General features: G+C 36.4%; 1 pseudogene; it reads right to left on the bottom strand.

The window, feature by feature from the left end:
* Window positions 1–2,683: 2,683 nt before the first annotated feature.
* LOC107728374 (macrophage mannose receptor 1-like) overlaps window positions 2,684–6,800 on the bottom strand; it is an 11,674-nt pseudogene continuing 7,557 nt past the window's right edge.

Below are 6,800 nucleotides of genomic sequence, written 5' to 3'. Positions count from 1 at the left end.
ATAAACAAATTCACGGCATTTTAACACAACCTCTGATCGCAAAGCCTATTTGAATTCTGCTATTCATTGAAGGTAAACGATATATTATGCGACTACTCTACTTTACGGAGAGTTTAGCTATGCCTTAAGAACCAATTTTGCAACCGAATAAAGTTGAATTAGTTACAAACTTGCCAACAGTTACTTTACGTTCCAATTTAAGCAGGCCTACAAAACTTAGGAACGTCTGGTGCAACCCTAACCTGAAACAATATCAAAAGATGCGTTACCTGACAGAAAAAACAGTTGTCACGTTCATGTTTGCAGCGTGTCAAAGCTCGTGTATGAAGTAAAACGGCATCTGAAGCAAGCGAGCATGTGCGCTGATTATATCTGTTGTATGTTGCAGCGATTGGTTAACACATGTCAGCATCATATGTGTTCATTTGAATAGGACACAGCGTCCTTCACAGAGATCTAGCAAAAAACAAAACAAAACAAAAACTCTTTCTTCATGCTATTGAGGCTACATATGTTCAGATTTCTGTATAAATTTAGACTAGGATGACCTGATGAACACACACACACACACACGCACGCACGCACGCACGCACACACACGTCTGGTCAGCTATCCTTGTGGGGGCATCCCATAGGCGTAATAGTTTTTCTACTGTACAGACCGTATTTTCTATTGCCCTACACCAACCCTACCCCTAAACCTACACACACACACACACACACACACACACAAATTGGTTCTTTGGGGTGGTTGAGGTGCTATATGTAGCACCACTGCCATACAAAGAACCCGTTAAGCCCCTGTATAGTTCTTTAAAGGTTCTCAAACTCTTACTCTAGTTGTGGAAAGGATAAAAAAAATGACATTAAAATACAGTGTATTTCCTGAAGATAACATGGTTCTCAAACCTTTAACATGGTTCTCAAACCGCATGTAAATGCGGATGATCCAAGTTTGGCCTGGTGTGATTTAATGGTTTTGTAGTTTGAAACAAACAAAGGTTGTAAGTCTAATCTTTTAGACACACTTCAAAGAGTCAAATCTTGTCATATTGATATCAAAATATGAAAATAAGGTGTAAATCTAAGTTAGTTCAAATCAATTCAAAATATTATCGTGGCCATTAAAATGAGAACATGTGTATGTAATATAATGACTATTACTGTACTTAAGGATACCCAATGTACTGATTTCTTATAATAGAAAAAACAGAAATCACAGCAATGTCAGTTTAAAACATTTATTCATCGCAAACTGAATAAAGCTACAATTAGACTATATAAGGACAAATAGTATATGGACTGTAAAATATTGCCTGACCCTATTTTATACACTTCATGAACTGGTAAATATAATTTTTTTAAATTATGGATCTTATTTTACTATATATTGCAACTAAATCTCAAGATCTAATTATTTTGTTAAAGCAAAGAAAATGCAAATAACAAGTTTTACCCTGAGTGAATATAATTAACATCAAACTGTAGATCAATCAAGAAATAATAAAGCGTGAAAATGTGATGTCATTACCTTCAGGAGATATCTGTAATGGGTGAATAATTCTGCACCCAATTTATTTTTAGCATTCATTATATTATTGTTTCAGAATACACAAAGTGAAAGTTTCAATAAATGCGTGACTTATTTGAAAGACACAGGGCAGCTTTTGCATAAAAGCTATTGTAAATAATGTAAATAGAAAAGGCTACTTCCAGGCTGAATTCATAGAGGTTCAATTTCCATGCTTTAGTTTTAGAATGCAAATATGATTCCTCCTAAAATATGTACAGTATATGTATATGCAAGAATATAGTAGATATATTTAAGCTATTGTAATAAAGTAAACATTAGTTTCAGAAGAAAAACAGTGTATTTCTAAATTTCACAATTTACATATCTAAGCATCATCTGAAAGGGATAAAATGCACAGGATGTTTCCTGCCCTATATTTCCCTTAAATTTCTTATTAGAATCATATCACTATATTTTACATATCAAAGGGGATACACTAGTTTACACATAACGCAAACTCCTCTACTCTAGATCTTTTTATACTTCAGTATACTTGTTGGTTTTATGAAAATAATTTTATGTTGTTGTTACAACAATATTTACATAATTTAAAACTAGAGTATTGAATGGTAAATTTAAAGCAGCAAGAATGCACAATATGGCTTGATTAATTTATGTAGTCATTGACATAAGCCCAGCTAAGAAAAAAAAAACTTTTTTAAATTTTTTTTTTAAATAAATGTATTATACAATATTCTTAATTTTTAAATAATAGATAGTAGGCCCAACCCTGGTCCAGCCCTCTAGAAAACACAACAGTTCACATTCTAGATGTTTCTCTTATCTGCCATGCCCATTTCAGGTCATTGGATTCTTTACTAACGAATTGGTCTATCTATCTATCTATCTGTCTGTCTGCCTGCCTGCCTGCCTGCCTGCCTGTCTGTCTATCTATCTATCTATCTATCTGTGTAGTGGCCTAAAGGTTAATTAACTGGAAGTCTCGCACATTCAATATACAGTATATTCTCAGCAAGCATTCTTAAAATGTATTTGTGCACTTCCATGCATACTACTTCTGCTCTATTTACAGGATGTATTGTTTCTAAAACATGCAGACAATTCTGAAGCATCTTTAATACACTTTAAGATGTTTAAATGGGTACATAGATTACCGTCTATCACATTTATTATTTAAATTGGCTGTACGGTTCCTCTCCTGATGAAACACCTCTCCACCTTCACTCTTTCTCCAGCTTATTTTACTTTCACCTTCCAGTCCCATGCTCTTCAGTTTTTTACTTATCTGGAAAGAATCAAATAAACCATGAAAAATCATGCCACACTTATTAGGCTATACGTAACAACAACAACAATTATGAGACAATTATGAGCGATACTGGTTTGCCGTAAAGTAATGTATTTTAAGTCATTTTTATTTTATTTTTTTTTAAAAACTCACTCAGGTGTAATACAATTCAACAATGAAACTGAACTGTGTGTTTAAGACGGATACAAACCTCATTCAGAATTGCCGTCTGTAGTGAAGGATCATTCAATGTGCATTTTCCATTACAGGATAATTTCAGTCGGACAATCTGATTTCTAATTAATTTTGCCCCTACAGAAATACAGAGTTAAAGTCATTCTCAACACAGAAGATACATTAATAAAATAAAACGTACCATAGTTGTTTCAAGACATTTTGTTTGAATAATTTTATTTTGTTAGATGTTAAACTCACCTCCATGGCAGATAAAAGGATGCTGTAGATCACAACTGTGTTGAAACCATTTACCAGAATCAGCTGTTGACATGCCAACACAGTCACCAGATCCTGATGGTTGACCCACTGCCCAGTGTCTGAAGAAGCGACTCCATTTGTCAGACCATTCCCAAGAGTCCCGGAACAGACCAAACCAGATGTACCATCCAGATAAAATAATCAGATTTATCTGGTTATTTTGCTCAGAGTTGTGGATGGTGGGACGGTCTGTGTGATGCTGTCTGCAGTAGCTTTGAGCATCACTCCAGTTTTTGGCGCTCTGTACCAAGATGTATCCAGAATTTTCTATTGAGAGATGCAAAGAAACAATCATGCAGTGCTCAGCTTTTTTTAACCAGTCAAAATTCACATTCACAAATTTAAAAGAACAGGGAACTCACCACAGCACACAAAATATCACTTATAGCTACATAACATATCATGCCAAACACCGGCATAAGTAGCTACACAATCTCCATCCTCATTTGGCTGTCCTGAATCCCAGTTATAGTACTGAGAAGATGTGTTCTCTCCATTAGACCAACCCCAGCGTTTCTGTGTCCCCCTCTTCAGTCCAATCCACACTGATCCACTGTATCCAGCATCCACTATATTTACCAGCCTGTTCACGTCACCCATGCTGTCTACAGTAGCCAGATCAGTGTACTTCGATCTGCAGTAACTTTGAGCCTCTGGCCATGACATTCTCACATTTATATAGTGGTACAGACGAGAAACAGCAGAACTGCTCCAGAAGAGCCCTGTTAAAATCAACATGTTAAACCATCTATATGTGAACACATCATCATAAATACAGATTACAAATGAGCACACCAACCTGACAGCAGAAGCAGCACAAACAGACTCCCGTCCATGACTGCTCACACAGATCCTCTCTGCTGTACAGTAATAAGTAGGAAAATAAGTGGAACTGAAGAAAAACACCTTTTCAAAGAAACTAGGAAAACAAGTAAGACTTTTGTAAGCTTTTGAATCAAGCCGTGGCTCGTCTAGGGGCATCAAAATATTCATCCTTCAGGAGACGTACACCGTAAAATCTCATTTGTTAATTTAAAAAAGCATGCAACATTATTTAAATAGACTAAAGCCTTGTTTACATAATAGATATAGTTTAACCAAATGTTGCATTGATGTTACAAATGAAACATTTGGATTCGTGCTAAATGAGAGAGGTACATGTGCCCAACAGTTTTCTCTTTAAATCAATTCATTTTAGATTATATTAGAGGTTTATATTTTGTTCAGAATGCCACTATAATTTGATTTATTTTATAATTTCAGATATACAATTTTATAGTATAATTTTATAGGTATATTACTCATTCATGTTCTCTTCTAAATACTGTTAAATTTAATTTAATATACTAGGTGTATATTCCAAACAACTCAGTTCAGCTAATTAATGTTACATTTACTGCAACTTGGAATTTCTTAGTGCTACCACTACCAACAAACAGACTTCCACTGTATCAACAACTGCACTTACTTTAGTTCACGTATTTGCAGACCCATCCTCAATACTCTACTCTTCGGCACAATGATAACCTCCCCAAAAATGCAGACATAACAGAAACCCTTTTAAAACCAAACATAACAGAACATTAAACACTAACAGATCTCCCCCTATATTAATCTTGTGCAAAAACACATAAAATAACACTTAATTACAACATTTACTCCTAGAGTCAGAAGCAAAGCATGCTGGAAACTAGAAACTAGCCTGACAAAATGGTACTCATAATTAATCAATTTAGGGTTTTCTGAGTAGCAAAGGCATAGTACACAAATGTACAGATTTTTACAATTAAAATTAGCAAATTGTTGTGCATTGTAAAGTCAACTAAAAAGTGTTAGGACATTTGTTAGGTTTTACAATGTAGACCTCTATATAAACAAAAATAAATCAATATTAAAGCGTAAAGTAGGTGATTATGTGTTTCTAGATATTCATGGGTTTCAGTCACGTGACTTTTGTGTTGCGGCCGCCATCTTTAGGACCTTGAGTAGCCTCTCCTTGGTAATCGGAAACCAAAATAACACTTCACCAACAACGGAAAACAATGGTATTTAAAAAAAATGGATACTTTAGGATTAGATCCTTATTTACTGTCAAGCGAACTGCTGACTCCACTAAAGTCTAGTGAAAACTTACCAACTTGACGTTTGCTGATAGGCTGTTTACATCCACATCTCTTGGTAAATAATCCATTGTGATTTGCTGTTATCACAGCCCAGAGCACAGCACAGCAGATTGACGGAATTGCAATTCGGTCCTACAAATGGCGGCCACACCACTATGTGACGTCACATGAAACCTATGAATAGTGAGCTGGATATAGGTTATTAAAGGGGTCATATGATGCTGCTAAAAAGATGTGATTGGCCGAATATCTCAAGCGTGTGACCGAAATGTTACGCCCCTTAGCATACTGTGATGATGCCCTGTCAGGCTGGAGCAATGATTCAAAAACATGAAAAAACATTATAAATGAGGCATTCGTTGCATCCAGTGGGGACATAATTATGGATTATAATGACTTATACTGTCTTTTTACACGTTGCGTTGCATCTCGCCGCGTAAACATAAAACCATGTCTGCATTTGTGATCGGAGAAATGACAAACAACAAGCCCTACTCTACACTGCCCAAAAAACTCGCTTTAAAGCACGGATCAGCTCTATGAATGACGAAGCAGAAGCAGTCCTCTTTTGGAAGGCCAAACAAAGTAGTCTCGCTTTCACAACGAATCACACAGTGCCTTCACGACATGGCGGCGGCAACAACAATACTACAGCGAGAATAAAAGTTACGCCTTCTTTCTTTGCGTGAACATTTGGGCGTCGCTATGCAAATCTTCCCACATAGTGATGCAGGTATGTGGGGGCGTGTTAGAACCAGCCGTTTTAGGTAGGTGTGGCTGACTCTTAACTTGTATAAAGAATATCTCTTTGGATTTGAGACTTTAATCTTTGCAACTTTACAGATCTTCTTTATGCACCAAGAGCTTGTAACACTCCAAAGAGAAAGGAAAAATTGAAATCGCATCATATGACCCCTTTAAAATATCGCGTGGCTTTCTGGGTATGGTATCAACATTCATACGAGCTCAACAGAACCCCATAATTTTACAATAAAAATCTGTGGGGAAAATGGAAGTGCAGCGCTCTAATATAGGACTGTTGTGTTTATTTGGTTTGTTCTGAGAATAATAACTTTTTAATTGAAATTTTAATTAACTTTTCTTCGCCCGAAATACGTGTAACATTCTAAAGCCTGTGTTATACTTTCCGCGTGCGCGAGTCCGCTAGCTATGGCATGCGTGTCGTAAAAATCGTCATCGGAGAGTGTGCGCGGACATCCGCGTGCCTCCCATTTTTTGTGACGCGTGGTCAGTAGGCTACAAAAGCACCAACTGCGCATGCGCAGGCTGTGTGAATAAGCCCGTTGCTACTCGAACCTGTACAATCCGTCGATAAAACAAGATAAAGACAGCCAGATGTG

The sequence above is a fragment of the Sinocyclocheilus rhinocerous genome, unplaced genomic scaffold, assembly GCF_001515625.1.
Source record: "Sinocyclocheilus rhinocerous isolate Xijiao unplaced genomic scaffold, SAMN03320098_v1.1 scaffold3323, whole genome shotgun sequence".
Classification (NCBI taxonomy): Eukaryota; Metazoa; Chordata; class Actinopteri; order Cypriniformes; family Cyprinidae; genus Sinocyclocheilus; species Sinocyclocheilus rhinocerous.
The sequence above is the reverse complement of the archived record's forward strand: the minus strand, read 5'-3'. Positions and strand labels throughout refer to the sequence as shown.